Here is a 13,014-nt window from a genome sequence, read left to right as displayed (position 1 = left end):
TGTCCTGGCTAATGTAAATAGTGCTGCAATGAACATTGTGGTACATGACTCTTTCTTTTTTTTTTGGTGGTACGCGGGCCTCTCACTGTTGTGGCCTCTCTTGCTGCAGAGCACAGGCTCCGGACGCATAGACTCAGCGGCCATGGCTTACGGGCCCAGCCGCTCCGCGGCATGTGGGATCTTCCCAGACCGGGGCATGAACCCGTGTCCCCTGCATCGGCAGGCAGACTCTCAACCACTGCGCCACCAGGGAAGCCCCATGACTCTTTTTGAATTATGGCTTTCTCAGGGTATATGCCCACTAGTGGGATTGCTGGGTCGTATGGTACTTCTATTTTTAGTTTTCTAAGGACCCTTCATACTGTTCTCCATAGTGGCTGTATCAATTTACATTCCTAACAGTGCAAGAGGGTTCCCTTTTCTCCACACCCTCTCCAGCATTTACTGTTTGTAGATTTTTTGATGATGGCCATTCTGACTGGTGTGAGGTGATACCTCATTGTAGTTTTGATTTGCATTTCTCTAATGGTTAGTGATGTTGAGCATCCTTTCATGTGTTGGCCATCTGTATGTCTTCTTTGGAAAAATGTCTATTTAGGTCTTCTGCCCATTTTTGGATTGGGTTGTTTGCTTTTTTGATATTGAGCTGCATGAGCTGCTTGTAAATTTTGGAGATTAATCCTTTGTCAGTTGCTTTGTTTGCAAATATTTTCTCCCATTCTGAGGGTTGTCTTTTCGTCTTGTTTATGGTTTCCTTTGCTGTGCAAAAGTTTTGAAGTTTCATTAGGTCCCATTTGTTTATTTTTGTTTTTATTTCCATTTCCCTAGGAGGTGGGTCCAAAAGGATCTTGCTGTGATTTATGTCAGAGTGTTTTGCCTATGTTTTCCGCTAAGAGTTTGATAGTGTCTGGCCTTACATTTAGGTCTTTAATCCATTTTGAGTTTATTTGTGTGTATGGTGTTAGGGAGTGTTCTAGCAGAGCAAGGAATGCTTCACCATTTCACTCCGCCTGCTGCCGGAGCCCCAGAACGAATTTCCGCTCCCTCCTCCCCCGCCCATTACCTGGCTGTCTCCACCTCATCCCTCATTTCTCAGTTTACACATCCTGCTCTCAAGAACGCTTTTCCTATCTTGCACAAGTGAGTTATACTCCTCTCCTTTGCACTTGACAAGTTGTCTGTGTGTTCCACCTTGCCGTGGTTAGCACTCTAGGATAACTTCCCATTTACTTGTTTGTCTCCCCTCTGACATCGCTGGCTCTTTAGGGAGGGGCTGTGTGGGAAGCTGTGGCCGGCACAGTTCCCAGCCCTGAGTACATACTTCCTACATTTTTGCTGAATTTTGTAGATTCTGGGTCCAGACAGGATACTGTAGTGGGCTCTCTGCTGGCAGAGGGCAGGACGAGGGTACTGACGCCTGAAGATGCCAGCAGGAAATATTCAAGGCAAACCATCTACTGAAAATCTTTTGCCTGGAGCTGGATTTGCATTTCAGAATCATTAATGTCTGAAGCTGATCTTCATGGAAAAGAAAAAGTAGACTCAATTTTTAAAAAGCAGCTGATTGTCAGGCTTGTCTTTCCTCTGTTTTATCTAAACACACAAGTAGGGAACGTTGGCTCAGAAATCATTCAAAATTGGATTTTTCTTTTATAGTTTCCACTCAAAATCCCCTATGTAACATTTTTCCACATAAAAAAGCCAAGCCTCAGCACTACAGAAAACATCCAATAGACATTTTCCTATTTTTGCCATCTTGTCCAATTTTGGAAAATGTAGGAACCACATCAGACCCATTCACTATAAGTAATGGGGAAAATATGACTGGGGAAAACCACACTCCCGGCAAGACTGACCTTAACCCATTCCTAGTTTTAAAACTGTAACTTAATATTGATGCCCTTGGCTTGAGAGTTACTGGTCAGAACATGTCAAAAGGCATGAACTCCACTCTGATTTTTGAGGAACACAGTGTTTCCGGGACCTAGACAAACAGCTGAGTTTGAGACTGTGTAGTAGGCTGTGCAGTCCTTCCTGAGTGCTCACCGTCCCTGCCCACACTCGGCCAGCGCCTGTCCCGTGGCTCAGAGCCCCTATGGGGAGTGCACTGCCCTCCCCTGTGGGCAGCAGTTTGGCCAGGAGACGTGCTTTGGCCAATGAAATGTGAGTGGAGGTAAAAAGGTGCCAGTCCCAGAAGAAAGGTCTAAGAGGCACTGGTCTTTCCTCCAGCCTGCTTGCTCACCTTTCCTGCTACCAAGGGAACAGTATGTTGCAGAAAGAGGCGACCTTTTAGCCTGAATTCCAGAATAAAGAAGATCCACGGAGCCCACTTGCAGCTGATGTATAATGTGAGCAAGGAGAAAAACAAAATGAAACAAAACCCCTATGTTTTTGAAGCCACTGAGATTTTAGGGTTGTTTGTTACCATGTCATAACCTACTAAAAGATGACCAATGGTGAATTTAAAAATTAGAATAAATTAAAATTATGTCCCTACGCAACAGCAGGCACCACTCAGACTCCTTTCTGCTACCAACAGCAAGTGCGCTGTAGAAGGTGAGAGGGAACTTCGCTATAGGTTGGCCTCTTTTCTTCTGCAAGGCTAGTTGTAGCAAATATTCTCTTTCTGGTACACAAGTTGACAAGAAGCCTCTTGGTTTGTGGCTTTCTCAAAGACAAATAGCCTGGGTTCTTTTTCCCTCCTATATAAAATAAAGGGGGTGGACTAGATATTTTCTAATTTCCTAGTCACCTCTAACTTTGTGACCTGAGAGATGGCTTTTCAGTAAAAGTGCCAGAGAAGGGTAGGGCTATCACGCATGTCATCCTGGTGACAAGTGTGTGTGGAACAAAGAGTCCTGGATCAGGAATCAAAGTCCTTGTGGTATAAACTACCAGTGGGACCTCCCATAAGCACTCCAAAACTTTAGCTGTGAAAGTTGTAAGTGGGGTCATGTTGACCAACTGAAGCAACTTTGAAACAACACTGAAGCAACACTGAAAGTGCTTTGACAATAAACTAATATATAAGAATCAGGGGTTGCTATTAAGAGAATAGCAAGGAGGCTCCCTCAGAAATCATTTCTCAGCTTCTGGATTTTAGGTCTCTAGTCAGCTTATAATACAGCTACATAGAGATTCCGCCAACCCCACCCAACGTGCCCCATCCAATTTAAACAACTGCAATGGATTAAAATTTGCCAAAGGGAAGAGCAAGACAATAGTAATTTGCTAATGGGAAAAGCCATGATTCTAACACGAGCTACAGAGAGTAAGTGCTGAAAATGAAGGCTTAATTTGAAAGACACTTTGGAAATCCGCGTTGGTTTTGTAACGCCAAATTATAGGTTAGAAATTTATATGTTCAAAAAATTCAGAGACCTGTTTTCCAGCAGATTCCAGTGGAGAACATGCCAGGCCAAAGTCATGCTGCCTAATATTCATGCTTTAGCCCTGCTCCCAAGTTGCTATTCAAGCTTAGAAAATTGGCTGAATCTTTTAAGGTCAAGTTCTCCCAATTACAATGTGGATTGATAATAGAGGCTCAGAGTTTTCACATATTTCACTCCTAGTATGTAAGTTAAAGGTAATTTAATTAAAAACATTTGTGGGGAGTCAAGATGGTGGTGTGGGAAGACACGGACTTAGCGTCTCCCCAAACTAGGGCGCCTGCTGGCCACTGATGGCAGACTCTGACACCCAAGGAGACGGGAGGAAACCAAAAGTGAACCGGTAGGACGTAGGGGGACTGAGGAGGGAGGAGAAGTGGAGGCCAGCCAGAATTGGTGTCCCTGAGGTTGGGGAGAACGGGAGAGACAGGAGGGAGGGGCCCTCCAGGAGGAGTGGGAGAGGAGTGGAGGGCGATCGCCTGGCCCACTAGGGCCGGGGAGCCTGCTGAGCTCCCAAGCCAGTACCCCCCCTCCAAAGCCCCATCCAGGCTGTGTGGGTCCTGGGGGCATAGGAGGGAGACCACGGAGATCAGGAGAGGCAGGCGGGAAGAGCCATCTGAAGGAGCGAGAGAGGAGGGGAGGGCGTTTGCCCCACCCACTCAGTCCTGGGGAGCCTGCTGGGCTCCCACATGAGGTCCCCTGCCCTTTGAGACCAGGGGTGGGGGGCACGCCTGGGCCCCTTCTGTTCCTTGAGCCTAAGCCCCACCCCCCACAGCCCCAGGGCCTTTTCCAGCCCTTTGGGCCCTAAACATAGGCCCCATCCACTGCCCAAACCTTACCCTTGCTTAGGTGCCACGCTCCACAGACAAGGCCTTTTCCCCCTTTTCTTTCTTTTTTTTTTTTTTTTTTTCTTTTCCCTCCTCTTTTTACTATTGTGGCACTGATGTACCTTCTGGTTGTTGATTCATCTACATTTTAATTTTTATATTATTTCTAACATATCTGTTAGTTTCCTAGTCTAATATTTTTTACTTTGTTATTGTTCTCTTTTTTTTTTTTTTTTTTTTGCTGCCCTACACAGGTTGCGGGATCTTGGTTCATGAGCTGGGGGTTGGGCTGAAGCTCCTGCGGTGGGAGCTCCGAGTCCAAACCACTGGACTAACAGAGATCCTCAGACCCCAGGGAATACTCATTGGCGTGAGGTCTCATGGAGTTCCTCATCTCAGCACAAAGACCCAGCTCTACCCAATAGCTTACAAACTCCAGTGTTGGAAGCCTCAAGCCAAACAACCAGTAAGACAGAAACAAAAACCCACTCATAAAAAAAAAAAAAAAAGACAGGAAAAAACAATGTTACAGTTGAAGGAGCAAGGTAAAAACTTACAAGACCAAATAAATGAAGAGGAAATAGGCAATCCACCTGAAAAAGAATTCAGAGTAATGATAGTAAAAATGATCCAGAATCTCAGAAATAGAATGGAGGCATGGACTGAGAAAATACAAGAAATGTTTAACAAGGATCTAGAAGAACTAAAGAACAAATACACAGAGATGAACAACACAATAACTGAAATGAAAAATACACTAGATGGAATCAACAACAGAATAAATGAGGCAGAAGAATGAATAAGTGAACTGGAAGACAAAATGGTGGAAATAACTGCCAAGGAGCAGAAGAAAGGAAAAAGAATGAAAAGAATTGAAGATAAGCACAGAGACCTCTGGGACAACACTAAATGCACCAACATTCGAATTATAGAGGTCCCAGAAGAAGAAGAGAAAAAGAAAGGGTCTGAGAAAATATTTGAAGCGATTATAGTTGAAAACTTCCCTAACATGGGAAAGGAAACAGTCACCCAAGTCCAGGAAGCACAGGAAGTCCAATACAGGATAAACCCTAGGAAAAACACACCAAGACACATATTAATCAAACTAACACAAATTAAATTCAAAGAAAAATATTAAAAGCAGCAAGGGAAAAACAAAAAACAACATACAAAGGAATCCAGCTGATTTTTCAGCAGAAACTCTGCAGGCCAGAAAGGAGTGGCAGGATATACTTAAAGTGATAAAAGAGAAAAACTTACAACCAAGATTACTCTACCCAGAAAGGATCTCTGATGGAGAAGTCAAAAGCTTTTCACACAAGCGAAAGCTAAGAGAATTCAGCACCACCAAACTAGCTTTACAACAAATGCTAAAGAAACTTCTCTAGGCAGAAAACACAAGAGAAGAAAAAGACCCACAAAAACAAACCTAAAACAATTAAGAAAATGGTAATAGGAGCATACATATTGATAATAACCTTGAATGTAAATGGATTAAATGCCCCAACCAAAAGACACAGACTGGTTGAATGGATACAAAAACAAGACCCATATATATGCTGTCTACAAGAGATCTACTTCAGACCTAGGGACACATACAGACTGAAAGTGAAGGGATGAAAAAAGATATTCCATGCAAATGGAAATCAAAAGAAAGCTGGAGTAGCAATGCTCGTATCAGATAAAATAGACTTTAAAATAAAGATGGGTACAAGAGATAAGGAGGGACACTACATAATGATCAAAGGATCAATCCAAGAGGAAGATATAACAATTATAAATGTTTATGCACCCAACACTGGAGCACCTCAATACATAAGGCAAATGCTAATGACCATGAAAGGAGAAATCAACAGTAACATAATAATAGTAGGGGCCTTTATCACCCCACTTACACCAATGGACAGATCATCCAAACAGAAAATAAGGAAACACAAGCTTTAAATGACACAATAGACCAGATAGATGTAATTGATATTTATAGAATATTCCACCCAAAAGTGGCAGAATACAATTTCTCCTCAAGTGCACACAGAACATTCTCCAGGATAGATCACATCTTGGGTCACAAATCAAGCCTCAGAAAACTTAAGAAAATTGAAATCATATCAAGCATCTTTTCTGACCACAACGCTATGAGACTAGAAATCAATTACAGGAAAAAAACTGTAAAAAACACAAATATATGGAGGCTAAACACTGGGCTACTAAATAACCAAGAGATCACTGAAGAAATCAAAGGAGAAATTAAAAAATACATAGAAACAAATGACAATGAAAACACAACGACCCCAAACCTATGGGATGCAGCAAAAGCAGTTCTAAGAGGGAAGATTATAGCAATTCTATCTCACCTCAAGAAACAAAAAAATCTCAAATAAACCATCTAACCCTACACTTAAAACAACTAGAGAAAGAAGAACAAAGAAAACACAAAGTCAGTAGAAGGAAAGAAATCATAAAGATCGGAGCAGAAATAAATGAAATAGAAATGGAGAAAACAATAGCAAAGGTCAATAAAACTAAAAGCTGGTTCTTTGAGAAGATAAACAAAATTGATAAACCCTTAGCCAGACTCATCAAGAAAAAAAGGGAGAGGATGCAAATCAATAAAACTAGCAATGAAAAAGGAGAAATCACAACTGACACTGCAAAATACAAAGGATTATAAGAGACTACTACAAACAACTAGATGCCAATAAAATGGACAACCACAAAGAAATGGACAAATTCTTGGAAAGGTGCAATTTTCCAAGACTGAACCAGGAAGAATTAGAAAATATAAACAGACCTATCACAAGTAATGAAATTGAAACTGTAATTTAAAATCTTCCAACAAACAAAAGTCCAGGACCAGATGGCTTCACAGGTAAATTCTATCAAACATTTAGAGAAGAGCTAACACCAATCCTTCTCAAACTCTTCCAAAAACCTGCAGAGGGAGAAACACTCCCAAATTCATTCTACGAAGCCACCATCACCCTGATATCAAAACCAGAAAAAAATATCACAAAAGAAGAAAATTATAGACCAATATCACTGATGAACATAGATGCAAAAATCCTGAACAAAATACTAGCAAACAGAATCCAACAGCACATTAAAAGGATCATAAACCATGATCAAGTGGGATTTATCCCAGGTAAGCAAGCATTCTTCAATGTATGCAAATCAATCAATGTGATATGCCACATCAACAAATTAAGTCATAAAAACCATATGATCATCTGAATAGATGCAGAAAAAGCTTTTGACAAAATTCAACAACCATTTATGATGAAAACTCTCCAGAAATGGACATAGAGGGAACCGACCTCAACATAATAAAGGCCATATATCACAAACCCACAGTAAGCATCATACTCAATGGTGAAAAACTGAAATCATTTCCACAAAGATCAGGAACAAGACAAGGATGTCCACTCTTGCCACTCTTATTCAACATCGTTTTGGAAGTCCTACCCACATCAATCAGAGAATAAAAAGAAATAAAGGGAATACAAATTGGAAAAGAAGAAGTAAAACTGTCACTGTTTGCTGACAACATGATACTATACATAGAAAATCCTAAAGTTGCCACCAGAAAACTACTAGAACTAATCAATGAATTTGGTAAGGTTTCAGGATACAAAATTAATGCACAGAAATCTCTGGCATTCCTATGCACCAATAGCGAAAAATCAGAAAGAGAAATTAAGGAAACACTCCCATTTACTATCACAACAAAAAGAATAAAATACGTAGGAATAAACCTGCCTAAGGATGTGAAAGTCTTGTACTCAGAAAACTATAAAACACTGATGAAAGAAATCAAAGATGACATAAACAGATGGAGAGATATACCATGTTCTTGGATTGGAAGAATCAATACTGTGAAAATAACTATACCACTCAAAGCAATCTACAGATTCAATGCAATCCCTATCAAACTATCAATGCATTCTTCACAGAATTAGCACAAAACGTTTTACAATTCGTATGGAGGCTCAAAAGACCCCGAGTAGCCAAAGCAATCTTAAGAAAGAAAAACGGAGTTGGAGGAATCAGGCTCCCTGACTTCAAACTATACCACAAATCTACAGTAATCAAGACAGTATGGTACTGGCACAGAAACAGAAATATAGATCAATGGTACAGGATAGAATGCCCAGAGATAAACCCAGGCACATATGGGCACCTAATTTATGACAAAGGAGGCAAGAACATACAATGGAGAAAAGAGTCTCTTCAATAAGTGGTGCTGGGAAAACTGGACAGCTACGTGTAAAAGAATGAAATTACAACACTACCTAACACCATACAGAAAGAAACTCCAAATGGATTAAGACTTACATATAAGACCAGACACTATAAAACTCTTAGAGGAAAACTTAGGAAAAACACTCTGACATAAACCACAGCAAGATCTTTTTTGACCCACCTACTAGAGTAATGGAAATAAAAACAAAAATAAACTAATGGGACTTAATTCAACTTAAAAGCTTTTGCACAGCAAAGGAAACCATAAACAAGACAAAAAGATAACCCTCAAAATGGGAGAAAATATTTGCAAATGAAACAACAAACAAAGGATTAATCTCCAAAATACACAAACAGCTCATGGAGCTCAATATCAAAAAACAAATAATCCAGTTAAAAAATGGGCAGAAGACCTAAATAGACATTTCAGCGAGAAATACATATAGATGGCCATGAGGCACATGAAAAGATGCTCAACATCACTAATTATTAGAGAAATGCAAATCAAAATGACAATGAGGTATCACCTCATGCCAGTCAGAATGGCCATCATCAAAAAATCTACAAACAATAAGTGCTAGAAAGGGTGTGGTGAAAAGGGAGCCTTCTTGCACTGTTGGTGGGAATGTAAATTGATACAACCACTATGGAAAACAGTATGGAGGTTCCTTAAAATGCTAAAAATAGAACTACCATATGACCCAGCAATCCCACTACTGGGCATTCACCCTGAAAAAACCGTAATTCAAAGAGAGACATGTACCACAATGTTCATTCCAGCACTATTTACAACAGCCAGGACATGGAAGCAACTTAATGTCCATCGACAGATGAATGGATAAGAAGATGTGGCACATATATACAATGGAATATTACTCAGCCATAAAAAGAAATGAAATTGAGTTATTTTTAGTGAGGTGGATGGACCTAGAGTCTGTCATAGAGTGAAGTAAGTCAGAAAGAGAAAAACAAATACCGTATGCTAACGCATATATATGGAATCTAAAACGAAAAAGAAAAAAAAAAAGGTACTGATGAACCTAGTTGCAGGGCAGGAACAAAGAGGTAGACATAAAGAATGCTCTTGAGGACACAGGGTGGGAGGAGAAAGCTGGGGCGAAGTGAGAGTAGCACGGACACGTGTACACTACTGAGTGTAAAATAGTCAGCTAGTGGGAAGCAGCAGCATAGCACAGGGAGATCATCTCGGTGCTTTGCGATGAATTAGAGGGGTGGGATAGGGAGGATGGGGGGAAGGCTCAAGAGGTAGTGGGTATGAGGACATGTGTATGCATATGGCTGATCTGCTTTGTTGTACAACAGAAACTAACACAGTATTGTGAAGCAATTATACTCCAATAAAGATCTATTAAAAAAATTATTTGGAAAGCGCTTTTGGTATTTCAGATAAAAGTTATCATAATGCAGCCAAGGTACCACATCTGGCTTTACATACCTGATATGCCCTAAATGTTGTTTGCAAATAAAACCTTACAAATGTGTTAGGAAAGGAATATTAAATGCCTTTCTAATGCAAAGGATCCTTTTTGAACCCCCAAATTGGGTTACCATGTAAATCTATGTTTTCAAAAGTCAGATTTCTATAAAAGCACAGTAGACCTGCACTGCTGTTTACTGCAGGTAAACACAGAGCTATTCACAGAGGCTAGTAATAAGACCTATGTTCATGTGAGTAGGACATTTTAACAAGCACCAGCCATAGCACCCATCCATAGCCTAATAGAAAACCTGTAACTGTGGGGAAAACATGCATTTCCCTGGAAATTTCAACATAAAAAGTGTTAAAGAATAACCAGGAATCATAAATGAGCTGGAGTTTTTCAAGGTCATTTTCAATGTCTATCTTTTTTTTTTTTTTTTTGCGGTATGTGGGCCTCTCACTGTTGTGGCCTCTCCCGTTGCAGAGCACAGGCTCAGCGGCCATGGCTCACGGGCCTAGCCGCCCCGTGGCATGTGGGATCTTCCCGGACCGGGACACGAACCCGTGTCCCTTGCATTGGCAGGCGGACTCTCAACCATGCACCACCAGGGAAGCCCTGTCTATCGTTTTACTAAGAAAAATGTAATAAATCCGTTGCATAGATGAAAATGACATTTATGCTAGTCAAATATTTGTTTCCTGTGGCAGAAGAAACCATCAAGGGAAAGTGTTTTCCATTGTATCAGCACTAACATAATTGACCCCAAGAATAGAATAAAATTTGAAAATAAATTGCTAATGGGATAGTACTTAAATATATAGATACACACACACACACACCCCTTTTTATATTTCCTGATTTAACAAAGAAAATGTTCTAGGGAAAGTGCAGATCTGATCAAAAGGTCTGGTAATCTTTCCTTCTTTGATTTTCTGCAGCACTTACTGTCTGCATGAATCATTTGGCATGGGCGAATTGTCTTGTGTCTTTTCATGCATGTATTTCTTGTCTATACAATGAAAAAGTGAGCTCCTGGAAGGAAGTTCCTTTTGACACTAAGCCCAATCAATGCCTTGTACATAACCTGGATGCCTTAATCACTGACTGGCATGTGCATTTGCAGGGAGGAGCCCGGTGAGATACACTTAAAACCTTTATTCATTGATTTACAAAATGTACAATATTTACAAAATTTAGGCATTAATCCCATATTGACATGAAGGCTGTGGGGAGTCTAAAAATAAATAAATGGCACACAGGTTGATATACACATTGCGGCTCTTTGCACTTCAAGCTGTCACCAACCGTAGGATTTAATGGAAGGCTTAATGTGGTAGAAAAGTCAGATGGATGACTAGTCCTGGGCCTTCCACATGAACGGCCCTTCCTTGGCTCCTTGAGGCTGGGAATGGTGAGCAAACCACTTTCTTTGAAGAGAATGAAACATCAGCCATTCTGACAGGTACATGGGGTGCACGTAGCCACATCTGTGTGGAATTTGCAGTGACCCACCCCCTGGGTGGCAGATGAGTCTGCACCATTGTGGATCTGGTCCCTACACACCAGCCAGGGAGGCTTGGAGTGGTGCCTTCTCATTAAGAACCAAGATTTGGACTTTATCTCTTATTTTAATCACATGCAGTACTTGGAAGGTGTCAATGGAGAGTGACCCATGCACAAAAATGTATTTGTAGGTATATACATCAAATTGTCATTGTTTTATGGCATCTTCAGATGGAAGATCAACCTGCCTCCTCTTTGATAGCAAAAGGAATGAATGAGGAAGCCATACCCACACCCCCTAAAGAGAAAACATTGTCTGGGGACACACACAAATGGCGTCCTATAGAAGCAGGACTAGACAAACTCCACATGATAAAATGGACAAATTCCCATGATGTCAGGCCTGGAAGTTTTCCTAGGGTTGGCAATTCCACCTTCCCTTCGTCTTCCATCCCACCTCATCCCATATAACCTAAACTGGAAGGAAAGGCTTCATGTTACTTCTTAGAGCCTTAGTACCTTCATCTGTAATGTGTAAATACTAGTAACATTCCTTACAGGGTTCTTGCAGGGATTACATGACCCGACTCATGTAAAGTGCTTAGTGTGGCATCTGGCACATAAGAAGTGCTTAGTAAATGTCTTGCTTTCTCTCTCCCTCTACTTCCCCTGCCCCAGTTGTAAGCAATGTATTGATAAACCTACCAAACTCTGAATTAAGGTTATTTGATGCAATTTAGATTATTTTGTTTCAGTTTCTGCTGTCAGTTCACATTTGGTCCCTGAGGGGGGCTCATTTTATGAGCCTGAGACGTTTTTCTCTGCAGGGCAGATGGACCCTGACAACACTGGCCTCCTGATCAGCAATGACTCCACCAAAGTTCATGGAAATATGCCCCCTAACCCTGCAGAGAAACTCATACCAGTGATGGTCACCACCCAAATACTTCTGGGACAATACCGCTGAGAAAACCACGAGCAAAAACCTTGAGGCCAACATATTACTCTTGCTCACAACATAAATTAAGTTTTTTCAACACTGGTGCAAGTATTATAGATAACTTTCAACAAACATATATTACAAGCTCTACCACTGTTGAAAAATATGTATTCTAATTTGATCGTTTTGTTCAGAATAAAGAATCTTTTACAATATATTTTAGTCTCTAGCTATGCCATACAAAAATAAATATTGTATAACTGATGTATAAGGAAGAAGAAAAAATTGGAGGTGCCAAAAATATAGGAAGGATGGTGAAAGTTTTACCATTTACTTCAAAAGCAATCATCTGAAAAAAAAAAAAAAACATCTCACTGGGTCTCTTTACTAATCTCACCATCACTCCAGTGGTCCACCTGCTTCTCATCCTAGGATATTACATCTTCTTTTCCTATCAATCTTGAGACAACTTAATGCAGAACCTTCTCCCTGAAGTCACTGGGGATCTGGAAGAGGGAGAACAAAGAGCGCTCTGGGGCAGTGTAAACTGCAGATGAAAGGTTTGGCAGAGACACTTACTGTGCCCTCACAACGAACTCGGATCAACCCCGCACATCTGCCTTTCGTTTTGAAATCCTCTCTCTGTCTCAATTAGCTAGGCCTGGATAGAACCT

This window comes from Mesoplodon mirus (genome assembly GCF_964341445.2).
Source record: "Mesoplodon mirus genome assembly, chromosome: 8".
NCBI classification, from domain to species: domain Eukaryota; kingdom Metazoa; phylum Chordata; class Mammalia; order Artiodactyla; family Ziphiidae; genus Mesoplodon; species Mesoplodon mirus.
Note: the sequence above shows the minus strand (reverse complement) of the source record.